The sequence below is a fragment of the Pelobates fuscus genome, chromosome 3 (genome assembly GCF_036172605.1).
Source record: "Pelobates fuscus isolate aPelFus1 chromosome 3, aPelFus1.pri, whole genome shotgun sequence".
Lineage (NCBI taxonomy): Eukaryota > Metazoa > Chordata > Amphibia > Anura > Pelobatidae > Pelobates > Pelobates fuscus.
This window is the reverse complement of record NC_086319.1, coordinates 6,957,054-6,972,147: the sequence shown is the minus strand read 5'-3', so window position 1 is coordinate 6,972,147 and position 15,094 is coordinate 6,957,054.

Sequence of the window (15,094 nt, the reverse complement as noted above, 5' to 3'; positions counted from 1 at the left end):
CGCTACATTGAAAGATTATATCCTTGAATATTCTGTTTTTGCAAGTATGCATCTAGTAGCTGTTTGAACATCTGTATAGACTCTGAGAAAACCACCTCTTCAGGCAGACAATTCCACATCCTTCTTGTTCTTACAGTAAAAAACCCTTTCCTTTGCCTTAGATGAAATCTTCTTTCTTCCATTCTAAACGCATGACCTCGTGTCCTATGTAAAGTCCGGTTTGTGAATAGATTTCCACACAATGGTTTGTATTGGCCCCGAATATATTTGTATAATGTTATCATATCCCCTCTCAGGCAACGTTTTTCTAAACTAAATAGGTTTAAATTTGTTAACCTTTCTTTATAGCTGATATGTTCCATTCCTTTTATTAATTTTGTAACCCGCCTCTGCACTTTTTCTAGTGCCATGATATCCTTCTTTAGAACAGGTGCCCAAAATTGCACAGAATATTTAATATGTGGTCTTACCAGTGATTTATAAAGAGGCACAATTATAGTCTCGTCTTGAGAATGAATGCCCTTTTTCATGCATGACAATACCTTACTGGACTTGGCCACTGCTGATTGACATTGCACATTGTTGCATAGTTTGTTGTCTATAACAATTCCCAAGTCCATTTTGTGTGTTGTTATCCCTAATTCGCTTCTATTAAGGGTATACGTTGCTTGTGTATTCTTTACTCCGAAGTGCATAACTTTGCATTTTTTAACATTAAATTTCATCTGCCATTTGAGTGCCCAGTCCTCCAGTCTATCTAAATCCCTCTGCGGCAAAGTAATATCTTGCTCACTTTGTATTATTTTACAGAGTTTTGTGTCATCTGCAAACACTGAAACATGACTTTCAATGCTTTCTTCAAGATCATTTATAAACATGTCAATAGAAGGGATCCCAGAACCCACCCCTGAGGGACACCACTTGCCACCTCTGTCCAGTTTGAAAATTTACCATCAACGACAACTCTTTGTACTTTATTTTTAAGCCAATGTTCTACCCAAGAACAAGCATTTTCATCTACACCGATTTCCTTGAGTTTGAACACTAATCTATTGTGTGGAACTGTATCAAATGCCTTGGCAAAATCCAAATAGATCACATCCACTGCAACACCCTGATCTATACTTCTACTTACATCTTTGTAGAACGCAATCAAGTTAGTTTGACATGACCTGTGCTTCATAAAACCGTGCTGATTTTTGATGGTAACCATGTTCTTCTCAAGGAATTCTTGAATATTATCCCTTAATAACCTTTCAAATATTTTCCCAGCCACAGAAGTTAAGCTCACAGGTCTAGAATTTCCAGGCAAGGATTTTGAGCCCTTTTTGAATAGGGGAACCACATCTGCCTTCCTCCAATTCTCCGTAACACTTCCTGAAAGAAAGGAATCTTGAAAGATTAAAAACAGAGGTTCACTTATTTCTACACTTAGTTCCTTAAGTACTCGTGGATGGATACCGTCAGGCCCTGGAGCTTTGTTTATATTAACTTTCTTTAGTTGCTGCAGCACCTTGTCTTGAGTTAACCGATTACAATTAACTTTTTAGTAGCAATCATTTGCACATCTATTGCCATGGGTTCTTCCTTAATATAAACGGAGGAGAAATAGTTATTTAAAATTCCTGCCTTTTCCTGGTCTTCATTAACTAACACCCCCGTTTCAGTTTTTAGTGTAGCTACACTTTACTTTTTTTTTTTTTTTTTTATTTATGTACTTATAAAATGCTTTGGGGTTGGTTTTGCTCTCTTTAGCTATATTTTTTTATTTTGAAGTTTAACAAATCAAATCGCCTTTTTGCACGCATTATTTGCTTCCTTATATCTTTTATAAGATGCATCTGATTTGTCCGATTTAAATGCTTTAAATGCACTTTTCTTATTTTTAATCTCTTGTTTTACTTCTCTACTAAGCCACATTGATTTCAATTTGTTTCTTTTATATGTATTACCCAATGGTACATACTGAGAAATGTACCTTTCTAATATTTGTTGGAAGATGTTCCATTTATCCTAAGTGTTCTTTTCACTAAAGAGTTTATGCCAGTCAATATATTGTAAAGCTGCCCTTAACTTATAGAAATTGGTCTTATAAAAAAAATTATATGTTTTAGTATACCCCATGAGCTTTTTTTTTTTTTTTTGAGTTTATTTCAAAGGACCCTATATTGTGATCACTATTTCCCAGCAGGAATATCCAATTCCGGGTAAGCTTTATATCTAGGACCCTGCATCAATCAGTCCTGCAGGGTTCCCAGGGCGGAATATCAAATTCCAGGTAAGTGTTATATCTATGACCCTGTATCTATCAGTACTGGAGGGATCCTAGGGTGGAATATGCATTTCCAGGTAGGTTTTATATCTAGGGTCCTGTATCTATCAGTACTGGAGGGTTCCTAGGGTGGAATATGCATTTCCAGGTAGGCTTTATATCTAGGGCCCTGAATCTATCAGTACTGGAGGGTTCCCAGGGCGGAATATGCATTTCCAGGTAGGCCTTATATCTAGGGCCCTGTATCTATCAGTACTGGAGGGTTCCCAGGGTGGAAAATGCATTTCCAGGTAAGCTTTATATCTAGGGCCCTGTATCTATCAGTACTGGAGGGTTCCCAGGGCGGAATATGCATTTCCAGGTAGGCTTTATATCTAGGACCCTGTATCTATCAGTACTGGAGGGTTGCCAGGGCGGAAAATGCATTTCCAGGTAAGCTTTATATCTAGGGCCCTGTATCTATCAGTACTGGAGGGTTCCCAGGGCGGAAAATGCATTTCCAGGTAAGCTTTATATCTAGGGCCCTGTATCTATCAGTACTGGAGGGTTCCCAGGGTGGAATATGCATTTCCAGGTAGGCTTTATATCTAGGGCCCTGTAGCTATCAGTACTGGAGGGTTGCCAGGGCGGAAAATGCATTTCCAAGTAAGCTTTATATCTAGGGCCCTGTATCTATCAGTAGTGGAGGGTTCCCAGGGTGGAATATGCATTTCCAGGTAAGCTTTATATCTAGGGCCCTGTATCTATCAGTACTGGAGGGTTCCTAGGGCGGAATATGCATTTCCAGGTAAGCTTTATATCTAGGGCCCTGTATCTATCAGTACTGGAGGGTTGCCAGGGCGGAAAATGCATTTCCAGGTAAGCTTTATATCTAGGGCCCTGTATCTATCAGTAGTGGAGGGTTCCCAGGGTGGAATATGCATTTCCAGGTAGGATTTATATCTAGGGCCCTGTATCTATCAGTAGTGGAGGGTTCCTAGGGTAGAATATGCATTTCCAGGTAGGCTTTATATCTAGGGCCCTGTATCTATCAGTACTGGAGGGTTCCCATGGCGGAAAATGCATTTCCAGGTAAGCTTTATATCTAGGGCCCTGTATCTATCAGTGCTGGAGGGTTCCTAGGGTATAATATGCATTTCCAGGTAGGCTTTATATCTAGGGCCCTGTATCTATCAGTACAGGAGGGTTCCCAGGGTGGAATATGCATTTCCAGGTAAGCTTTATATCTAGGTCCCTGTATCTATCAGTACTGGAGGGTTCCTAGGGTAGAATATGCATTTCCAGGTAAGTGTTATATCTATGACCCTGTATCTATCAGTACTGGAGGGTTCCTCGGGTGGAATATGCATTTCCAGGTAAGCTTTATATTTAGGGCCCTGTATCTATCAGTAGTGGAGGGTTCCCAGGGCGGAATATGCATTTCCAGGTAGGCTTTATATCTAGGGCCCTGTATCTATCAGTACTGGAGGGTTCCCAGGGCGGGAAATGCATTTCCAGGTAAGCTTTATATCTAGGGCCCTGTATCTATCAGTAGTGGAGGGTTCCCAGGGTGGAATATGCATTTCCAGGTAAGCTTTATATGTAGGGCCCTGTATCTATCAGTACTGGAGGGTTCCCAGGGCGGAATATGCATTTCCAGGTAGGCCTTATATCTAGGGCCCTGTATCTATCAGTACTGGAGGGTTCCCAGGGCGGAATATGCATTTCCAGGTAGGCTTTATATCTAGGGCCCTGTATCTATCAGTACTGGAGGGTTCCCATGGCGGAAAATGCATTTCCAAGTAAGCTTTATATCTAGGGCCCTGTATCTATCAGTGCTGGAGGGTTCCTAGGGTATAATATGCATTTCCAGGTAGGCTTTATATCTAGGGCCCTGTATCTATCAGTACAGGAGGGTTCCCAGGGCGGAATATGCATTTCCAGGTAAGCTTTATATCTAGGTCCCTGTATCTATCAGTACTGGAGGGTTCCTAGGGTAGAATATGCGTTTCCAGGTAAGTGTTAAATCTATGACCCTGTATCTATCAGTACTGGAGGGGTCCTCGGGTGGAATATGCATTTCCAGGTAGGCTTTATATCTAGGGCCCTGTATCTATCAGTAGTGGAGGGTTCCTAGGGCAGAATATGCCTTTCCATGTAGGCTTTATATCTAGGACCCTGTATCTATCAGTACTAGAGGGTTCCCAGGGCGGAATATGCATTTCCAGGTAGGCTTTATATCTAGGGCCCTGTATCTATCAGTACTGGAGGGTTCCTAGGGTGGAATATGCATTTCCAGGTAGGTTTTATATCTAGGACCCTGTATCTATCAGTAGTGGAGGTTTCCCAGGGCGGAATATGCATTTCCAGGTAGGCTTTATATCTAGGGCCCTGTATCTATCAGTAGTGGAGGGTTCCTAGGGCGGAATATGCATTTCCAGGTAGGCTTTATATCTAGGGCCCTGTATCTATCAGTACTGGAGGATTCCTAGGGTGGAATATGCGTTTCCAGGTAGGCTTTATATCTAGGGCCCTGTATCTATCAGTAGTGGAGGGTTCCCAGGGCGGATTATGCATTTCCAGGTAGGCTTTATATCTAGGACCCTGTATCTATCAGTAGTGGAGGGTTCCCAGGGCGGAATATGCATTTCCAGGTAGGCTTTATATCTAGGGCCCTGTATCTATCAGTACTGGATGGTTCCCAGGGCGGAATATACATTTCCAGGTAGGCTTTATATCTAGGACCCTGTATCTATCAGTAGTGGATGGTTCCCAGGGCGGAATATGAATTTCCAGGTAGGCTTTATATCTAGGACCCTGTATCTATCAGTACTGGAGGGTTCCCAGGGCGGAATATGCATTTCCAGGTAGGCTTTATATCTAAGGCCCTGTATCTATCAGTACTGGAGGGTTTCTAGGGTGGAATATCCAATTCCAGGTAGGCTTTATATCTAGGACCCTGTCTCTATCAGTACTGGAGGGTTCCCAGGGCGGAATATGCATTTCCAGGTAGGCTTTATATCTAGGACCCTGTATCTATCAGTAGTGGAGGGTTCCCAGGGCGGAATATGCATTTCCAGGTAGGCTTTATATCTAGGGCCCTGTATCTATCAGTAGTGGATGGTTCCCAGGGCGGAATATGCATTTCCAGGTAGGCTTTATATCTAGGACCCTGTATCTATCAGTACTGGAGGGTTCCCAGGGCGGAATATGCATTTCAAGGTGGGCTTTATATCTAGAGCTCTGTATCTATCAGTACTGGAGGGTTCACAGGGTGGAATATGCATTTCCAGGTAGGCTTTATATCTATGACCCTGTATCTATCAGTACTGCAGGGTTCCTAGGGTGGAATATGCATTTCCAGGTAGGCTTTATATCTAGGACCCTGTATCTATCAGTAGTGGAGGGTTCCCAGGGCGGAATATGCATTTCCAGGTAAGCTTTATATTTAGGGCCCTGTATCTATCAGTAGTGGAGGGTTCCCATGGCGGAATATGCATTTCCAGGTAAGCTTTATATTTAGGGCCCTGTATCTATCAGTAGTGGAGGGTTCCCAGGGCGGAATATGCATTTCCAGGTAAGCTTTATATCTAGGACCCTGTATCTATCAGTAGTGGAGGGTTCCCAGGGCGGAATATGCATTTCCAGGTAGGCTTTATATCTAGGGCCCTGTATCTATCAGTAGTGGAGGGTTCCCAGGGCGGAATATGCATTTCCAGGTGGGCTTTATATCTAGGGCTCTGTATCTATCAGTACTGGAGGGTTCCCAGGGCGGAATATGCATTTCCAGGTAAGCTTTATATATAGGGCCCTGTATCTATCAGTAGTGGAGGGTTCCTAGGGCGGAATATGCATTTCCAGGTAGGCTTTATATCTAGGGCCCTGTATCTATCTGTCCTGCAGGGTTCCTAGGGTGGAATATGCATTTCCAGGTAAGCTTTATATCTAGGACCCTGTATCTATCAGTAGTGGATGGTTCCCAGGGCGGAATATGCATTTCCAGGTAGGCTTTATATCTAGGACCCTGTATCTATCAGTAGTGGAGGGTTCCCAGGGCGGAATATCCAATTCCAGGTAGGCTTTATATCTAGGGCCCTGTATCTATCAGTAGTGGATGGTTCCCAGGGCGGAATATGCATTTCCAGGTAGGCTTTATATCTAGGGCTCTGTATCTATCAGTACTGGAGGGTTCCCAGGGTGGAATATGCATTTCCAGGTAAGCTTTATATCTAGGGCCCTGTATCTATCAGTAGTGGAGGGTCCCCAGGGCGGAATATCCAATTCCAGGTAGGCTTTATATCTAGGGCCCTGTATCTATCAGTAGTGGATGGTTCCCAGGGCGGAATATGAATTTCCAGGTAAGCTTTATATCTAGGGCCCTGTATCTATCAGTACTGGAGGGTTCCCAGGGCGGAATATGCATTTCCAGGTAGGCTTTATATCTAGGACCCTGTATCTATCAGTACTGGAGGGTTGCCAGGGCGGAAAATGCATTTCCAGGTAAGCTTTATATCTAGGGCCCTGTATCTATCAGTACTGGAGGGTTCCCAGGGCGGAAAATGCATTTCCAGGTAAGCTTTATATCTAGGGCCCTGTATCTATCAGTACTGGAGGGTTCCCAGGGTGGAATATGCATTTCCAGGTAGGCTTTATATCTAGGGCCCTGTAGCTATCAGTACTGGAGGGTTGCCAGGGCGGAAAATGCATTTCCAAGTAAGCTTTATATCTAGGGCCCTGTATCTATCAGTAGTGGAGGGTTCCCAGGGTGGAATATGCATTTCCAGGTAAGCTTTATATCTAGGGCCCTGTATCTATCAGTACTGGAGGGTTCCTAGGGCGGAATATGCATTTCCAGGTAAGCTTTATATCTAGGGCCCTGTATCTATCAGTACTGGAGGGTTGCCAGGGCGGAAAATGCATTTCCAGGTAAGCTTTATATCTAGGGCCCTGTATCTATCAGTAGTGGAGGGTTCCCAGGGTGGAATATGCATTTCCAGGTAGGATTTATATCTAGGGCCCTGTATCTATCAGTAGTGGAGGGTTCCTAGGGTAGAATATGCATTTCCAGGTAGGCTTTATATCTAGGGCCCTGTATCTATCAGTACTGGAGGGTTCCCATGGCGGAAAATGCATTTCCAGGTAAGCTTTATATCTAGGGCCCTGTATCTATCAGTGCTGGAGGGTTCCTAGGGTATAATATGCATTTCCAGGTAGGCTTTATATCTAGGGCCCTGTATCTATCAGTACAGGAGGGTTCCCAGGGTGGAATATGCATTTCCAGGTAAGCTTTATATCTAGGTCCCTGTATCTATCAGTACTGGAGGGTTCCTAGGGTAGAATATGCATTTCCAGGTAAGTGTTATATCTATGACCCTGTATCTATCAGTACTGGAGGGTTCCTCGGGTGGAATATGCATTTCCAGGTAAGCTTTATATTTAGGGCCCTGTATCTATCAGTAGTGGAGGGTTCCCAGGGCGGAATATGCATTTCCAGGTAGGCTTTATATCTAGGGCCCTGTATCTATCAGTACTGGAGGGTTCCCAGGGCGGGAAATGCATTTCCAGGTAAGCTTTATATCTAGGGCCCTGTATCTATCAGTAGTGGAGGGTTCCCAGGGTGGAATATGCATTTCCAGGTAAGCTTTATATGTAGGGCCCTGTATCTATCAGTACTGGAGGGTTCCCAGGGCGGAATATGCATTTCCAGGTAGGCCTTATATCTAGGGCCCTGTATCTATCAGTACTGGAGGGTTCCCAGGGCGGAATATGCATTTCCAGGTAGGCTTTATATCTAGGGCCCTGTATCTATCAGTACTGGAGGGTTCCCATGGCGGAAAATGCATTTCCAAGTAAGCTTTATATCTAGGGCCCTGTATCTATCAGTGCTGGAGGGTTCCTAGGGTATAATATGCATTTCCAGGTAGGCTTTATATCTAGGGCCCTGTATCTATCAGTACAGGAGGGTTCCCAGGGCGGAATATGCATTTCCAGGTAAGCTTTATATCTAGGTCCCTGTATCTATCAGTACTGGAGGGTTCCTAGGGTAGAATATGCGTTTCCAGGTAAGTGTTAAATCTATGACCCTGTATCTATCAGTACTGGAGGGGTCCTCGGGTGGAATATGCATTTCCAGGTAGGCTTTATATCTAGGGCCCTGTATCTATCAGTAGTGGAGGGTTCCTAGGGCAGAATATGCCTTTCCATGTAGGCTTTATATCTAGGACCCTGTATCTATCAGTACTAGAGGGTTCCCAGGGCGGAATATGCATTTCCAGGTAGGCTTTATATCTAGGGCCCTGTATCTATCAGTACTGGAGGGTTCCTAGGGTGGAATATGCATTTCCAGGTAGGTTTTATATCTAGGACCCTGTATCTATCAGTAGTGGAGGTTTCCCAGGGCGGAATATGCATTTCCAGGTAGGCTTTATATCTAGGGCCCTGTATCTATCAGTAGTGGAGGGTTCCTAGGGCGGAATATGCATTTCCAGGTAGGCTTTATATCTAGGGCCCTGTATCTATCAGTACTGGAGGATTCCTAGGGTGGAATATGCGTTTCCAGGTAGGCTTTATATCTAGGGCCCTGTATCTATCAGTAGTGGAGGGTTCCCAGGGCGGATTATGCATTTCCAGGTAGGCTTTATATCTAGGACCCTGTATCTATCAGTAGTGGAGGGTTCCCAGGGCGGAATATGCATTTCCAGGTAGGCTTTATATCTAGGGCCCTGTATCTATCAGTACTGGATGGTTCCCAGGGCGGAATATACATTTCCAGGTAGGCTTTATATCTAGGACCCTGTATCTATCAGTAGTGGATGGTTCCCAGGGCGGAATATGAATTTCCAGGTAGGCTTTATATCTAGGACCCTGTATCTATCAGTACTGGAGGGTTCCCAGGGCGGAATATGCATTTCCAGGTAGGCTTTATATCTAAGGCCCTGTATCTATCAGTACTGGAGGGTTTCTAGGGTGGAATATCCAATTCCAGGTAGGCTTTATATCTAGGACCCTGTCTCTATCAGTACTGGAGGGTTCCCAGGGCGGAATATGCATTTCCAGGTAGGCTTTATATCTAGGACCCTGTATCTATCAGTAGTGGAGGGTTCCCAGGGCGGAATATGCATTTCCAGGTAGGCTTTATATCTAGGGCCCTGTATCTATCAGTAGTGGATGGTTCCCAGGGCGGAATATGCATTTCCAGGTAGGCTTTATATCTAGGACCCTGTATCTATCAGTACTGGAGGGTTCCCAGGGCGGAATATGCATTTCAAGGTGGGCTTTATATCTAGAGCTCTGTATCTATCAGTACTGGAGGGTTCACAGGGTGGAATATGCATTTCCAGGTAGGCTTTATATCTATGACCCTGTATCTATCAGTACTGCAGGGTTCCTAGGGTGGAATATGCATTTCCAGGTAGGCTTTATATCTAGGACCCTGTATCTATCAGTAGTGGAGGGTTCCCAGGGCGGAATATGCATTTCCAGGTAAGCTTTATATTTAGGGCCCTGTATCTATCAGTAGTGGAGGGTTCCCATGGCGGAATATGCATTTCCAGGTAAGCTTTATATTTAGGGCCCTGTATCTATCAGTAGTGGAGGGTTCCCAGGGCGGAATATGCATTTCCAGGTAAGCTTTATATCTAGGACCCTGTATCTATCAGTAGTGGAGGGTTCCCAGGGCGGAATATGCATTTCCAGGTAGGCTTTATATCTAGGGCCCTGTATCTATCAGTAGTGGAGGGTTCCCAGGGCGGAATATGCATTTCCAGGTGGGCTTTATATCTAGGGCTCTGTATCTATCAGTACTGGAGGGTTCCCAGGGCGGAATATGCATTTCCAGGTAAGCTTTATATATAGGGCCCTGTATCTATCAGTAGTGGAGGGTTCCTAGGGCGGAATATGCATTTCCAGGTAGGCTTTATATCTAGGGCCCTGTATCTATCTGTCCTGCAGGGTTCCTAGGGTGGAATATGCATTTCCAGGTAAGCTTTATATCTAGGACCCTGTATCTATCAGTAGTGGATGGTTCCCAGGGCGGAATATGCATTTCCAGGTAGGCTTTATATCTAGGACCCTGTATCTATCAGTAGTGGAGGGTTCCCAGGGCGGAATATCCAATTCCAGGTAGGCTTTATATCTAGGGCCCTGTATCTATCAGTAGTGGATGGTTCCCAGGGCGGAATATGCATTTCCAGGTAGGCTTTATATCTAGGGCTCTGTATCTATCAGTACTGGAGGGTTCCCAGGGTGGAATATGCATTTCCAGGTAAGCTTTATATCTAGGGCCCTGTATCTATCAGTAGTGGAGGGTCCCCAGGGCGGAATATCCAATTCCAGGTAGGCTTTATATCTAGGGCCCTGTATCTATCAGTAGTGGATGGTTCCCAGGGCGGAATATGCATTTCCAGGTAGGCTTTATATCTAGGGCCCTGTATCTATCAGTACTGGAGGGTTCCCAGGGTGGAATATGCATTTCCAGGTAGGCTTTATATCTAGGACCCTATATCTATCAGTACTGGAGGGTTCCCAGGGCGGAATATGCATTTCCAGGTAGGCTTTATATTTAGGGACCTGTATCTATCAGTAGTGGAGGGTTCCCAGGGCGGAATATGCATTTCCAGGTAGGCTTTATATCTAGGGCCCTGTATCTATCAGTAGTGGAGGGTTCCCAGGGCGGAATATCCAATTCCAGGTAGGCTTTATATCTAGGGGCCTGTATCTATCAGTAGTGGATGGTTCCCAGGGCGGAATATGCATTTCCAGGTAGGCTTTATATCTAGGGCCCTGTATCTATCAGTAGTGGATGGTTCCCAGGGCGGAATATGCATTTCCAGGTAGGCTTTATATTTAGGGACCTGTATCTATCAGTAGTGGAGGGTTCCCAGGGCGGAATATGCATTTCCAGGTAAGCTTTATATCTAGGACCCTGTATCTATCAGTAGTGGATGGTTCCCAGGGCGGAATATGCATTTCCAGGTAGGCTTTATATCTAGGACCCTGTATCTATCAGTAGTGGAGGGTTCCCAGGGCGGAATATGCATTTCCAGGTAGGCTTTATATCTAGGGCCCTGTATCTATCAGTAGTGGAGGGTTCCCAGGGCGGAATATGCATTTCCAGGTGGGCTTTATATCTAGGGCTCTGTATCTATCAGTACTGGAGGGTTCCCAGGGCGGAATATGCATTTCCAGGTAAGCTTTATATTTAGGGCCCTGTATCTATCAGTAGTGGAGGGTTCCTAGGGCGGAATATGCATTTCCAGGTAGGCTTTATATCTAGGGCCCTGTATCTATCTGTCCTGCAGGGTTCCTAGGGTGGAATATGCATTTCCAGGTAAGCTTTATATCTAGGACCCTGTATCTATCAGTAGTGGATGGTTCCCAGGGCGGAATATGCATTTCCAGGTAGGCTTTATATCTAGGACCCTGTATCTATCAGTAGTGGAGGGTTCCCAGGGCGGAATATCCAATTCCAGGTAGGCTTTATATCTAGGGCCCTGTATCTATCAGTAGTGGATGGTTCCCAGGGCGGAATATGCATTTCCAGGTAGGCTTTATATCTAGGGCTCTGTATCTATCAGTACTGGAGGGTTCCCAGGGTGGAATATGCATTTCCAGGTAAGCTTTACATCTAGGGCCCTGTATCTATCAGTAGTGGAGGGTTCCCAGGGCAGAATATCCAATTCCAGGTAGGCTTTATATCTAGGGCCCTGTATCTATCAGTAGTGGATGGTTCCCAGGGCGGAATATGCATTTCCAGGTAGGCTTTATATCTAGGGCCCTGTATCTATCAGTACTGGAGGGTTCCCAGGGTGGAATATGCATTTCCAGGTAGGCTTTATATCTAGGACCCTGTATCTATCAGTACTGGAGGGTTCCCAGGGCGGAATATGCATTTCCAGGTAGGCTTTATATTTAGGGACCTGTATCTATCAGTAGTGGAGGGTTCCCAGGGCGGAATATGCATTTCCAGGTAGGCTTTATATCTAGGGCCCTGTATCTATCAGTAGTGGAGGGTTCCCAGGGCGGAATATCCAATTCCAGGTAGGCTTTATATCTAGGGGCCTGTATCTATCAGTAGTGGATGGTTCCCAGGGCGGAATATGCATTTCCAGGTAGGCCTTATATCTAGGGCCCTGTATCTATCAGTAGTGGATGGTTCCCAGGGCGGAATATGCATTTCCAGGTAGGCTTTATATTTAGGGACCTGTATCTATCAGTAGTGGAGGGTTCCCAGGGCGGAATATGCATTTCCAGGTAGGCTTTATATCTAGGGCCCTGTATCTATCAGTAGTGGAGGGTTCCCAGGGCGGAATATCCAATTCCAGGTAGGCTTTATATCTAGGGCCCTGTATCTATCAGTAGTGGAGGGTTCCTAGGGCGGAATATGCATTTCCAGGTAGGCTTTATATCTAGGGCTCTGTATCTATCAGTACTGGAGGGTTCCCAGGGTGGAATATGCATTTCCAGGTAAGCTTTATATCTAGGGCCCTGTATCTATCAGTACTGGAGGGTTCCCAGGGTGGAATATCCAATTCCAGGTAGGCTTTATATCTAGGGCCCTGTATCTATCAGTAGTGGAGGGTTCCTAGGGCGGAATATGCATTTCCAGGTAGGCTTTATATCTAGGGCCCTGTATCTATCAGTACTGGAGGGTTCCCAGGGCGGAATATGCATTTCCAGGTAAGCTTTATATCTAGGGCCCTGTATCTATCAGTACTGGAGGGTTCCCAGGGTAGAATATGCATTTCCAGGTAGGCTTTATATCTAGGGCTGTTTTAGTGGGCTGCAGAGTGCCAACCATTCACCGATTCTTCCAAGCATTTATAGGAAGCCCAATCTTAACGTAATTTATTGTCTCATCAGATAAGGGCTTTATTTAAATGAAATCCTAAAATTTTCATATTTATTAGACTTGCCAAAATAAGACTAAACTACATGTTTTTATTGTCACGAAAACAGTATGAGGGGGATTTTGTAGGGGTTTATTAATTTTGTTGGGAGGGGGCTGACTAGGGGTTTGGGAACCCCTAGTCACCTGGGGAGGGAGGTTACATTTTTATTTAGGGCCCCCACCCACCACTCAGGGGTGGGGGCATGGCAATAGGTCCCCCCCACCCTTATTGGTATTTATGGCCCTAACCCACCACTCAGGGGTGGAAGCCAGGGGGGAGGACAATAGGCCCCCCTTATTCTAATTTAGGGCCCCCACCCACCACAGGCTGCTCACAGTTTACTAGATATGCCCTACTCGCGAGTAGGGGCAGAATTTACTAATACTAAGTAATCTTTACTTAGTATTAGTAAATTTGGCTGAAATACCAATTTAGGTCTTTCAGCCTTTTGGTAGATAACTCCCTAATTCCCACGGTATCAGAGAGCTATCTACTTACTCATTCCCATCCATTAACTAGCTAAGTGACTTACATTTTATATGAATGTGTGTTACTTGATTGTTGTAAGTGTTGCAAATGCTTACAGCTGAATCCTGGCTATGTTTGTATACTTTTTATTTAAACTGGTATACAGTGTAACATTCTTCCACTGGGTATATTAGTACTTCGGCAATGCTGTGCTTCAGAACTTCGGCAATTCAACTATTTGGACATTCGGAAGTATCCGAATGTCCGACTTGCCCGAAATTCATCCGAACTCACATTCGGAATGAAACGAATTGCACATGTCTAGTTTCCTGTGCACTATCCCAAATTAAAGTGTAAGCTTCTCTGCCACATCAAGGTAAAACCTCTTAGTTAAGTCCTTCACTAACAATTCGCCTTGCTGCTTTTAGCTAAAAGGCAAAATCTCTTATGTGACATAAGAGGATATTTTTCTGAACCCCTCCCCACTTATTAACCCATAATAGGGAACACATGCAGTGGGCAGGTGAGCTTACACTGTAATTGCCATTGGAGTGATACTAAAAAAATAAATGAAAACAAGAAGTTATTTAAATGTCTTAGGGATTTGGGATAGTGCTTAGGTAACTTTTATGGTGGGATTATTCTATGTATCGGGGATGATGTGTACTATAGTCTTTGCTCAGCCCAGGTGTTGTGGGAGTTTAACCCCTTAAGTCCGGAGGGCGTACTATTACGTCCTTTTAAAAGCGGCTCTAAACGCCGCCGGACGTAATAGTACGCCCTCCGGTTTTTAGTAACTTACCCGGTCGCCGGCGGTCCCACGCCGGCGATCGCGGTTGGGGGGACTCCCAGGGAGCCCCCCCGCGGCACATCTTCCTCCTCCGGTGCCTCCCGGTCATGTGAGAGTGAGGTCCTTGCGAGGACCTCACAATCACATGGCCGGTATAGCTGGCTCAGGCATTGCCAGCAGGGGGACCAACTGTAATGACAGGTAGTCCCCCTGCTGGCTGAAAATAAAATAAAAATAATGTTAAAAGTGTAAAAAAAATAATTTATACTTAGATCATATATATATATATTATATATATATGATCTAAGTATATATATACACATACATACACACACATACACCGTCTAGGTGTATTTTAATATTAATATATATATAATTATATATATATATTAATATCAAATTACACGTAGACTGATACTGATTAAATATATATATAATTATTGTTATTATTATAAAAAAAAATATGTAAATACGTAAAAAAATAAAATAAAATAAATAATTAAAAATAAAATATTAAAAAATATATAGATGTGTTTTATTTCGTTCTAACTGTATTGTGATATTAATATATATATATTTATATCAAAATACACGTAGAACGAAATAATATATATATCTATATACATAAATATATACGTATATATCACTATATATATATATACCTATATATAAATAAAAATATTAAAAAAAAAATAT